Source organism: Lipotes vexillifer, unplaced genomic scaffold (assembly GCF_000442215.2).
Source record: "Lipotes vexillifer unplaced genomic scaffold, Lipotes_vexillifer_v1.1 scaffold2059, whole genome shotgun sequence".
NCBI classification, from domain to species: Eukaryota; Metazoa; Chordata; class Mammalia; order Artiodactyla; family Lipotidae; genus Lipotes; species Lipotes vexillifer.
Window position 1 is genome coordinate 366,063 of NW_006797468.1, and position 639 is coordinate 366,701.

Here is a 639-nt window from a genome sequence, read left to right on the forward strand (position 1 = left end):
CCCCGTGCCGCTGCTCGCGCGTGCGCTGTGGGTGCGGCCCGTGGGGCTGGTAGGGCTGGTGGGGCTGGTGGGGGAGGTGGGGGCGTCGTCCGGGCGCTGAGAAGCCCCAGGTGCTGAGGGAGCAGAGAAGGCGTAGGTCACCTGGGTCGTGACTGCCGGGCCGACTGCAGACAGACACTCCAATCCGCTCACCCCAATCTGCTCAGCTTTCCACCTCAACCTGAATTTCGGGAATGCAGCTTCGATTTGCCCCCAGTCCCCCTGTGCACCTCATTACCTTGTATACTGAGTTTTAAGGCCCAAGTACTTTGTATTTATAAACGATTTAGCGGGGTTTTCCCAGTTAGGAGACAAGAATGTGGGGTTCCGGAGGGCAGGGTAGGAGCAGGGCCCCCGGTTCTGGCCAGTGCGAGCTCTCGGCCGGGTCGGAGCAGGACCGGCTGCCGAGAGGCGTGGGCATTAACTAAGGCCTGAACCTCTCTGTGCCTCACTTTCCCCGCAAGTAAAATGGAGCCGGCAGCGGGGCTTACCTCACAGGATCTTTATGAAAATTGAATTAACATGGTCAAACATTCAAAACAGTACCTGGGGTATGGTGAGCAGGACATAAGTATTTGATCTTAGTATTTTTCTTTTTGT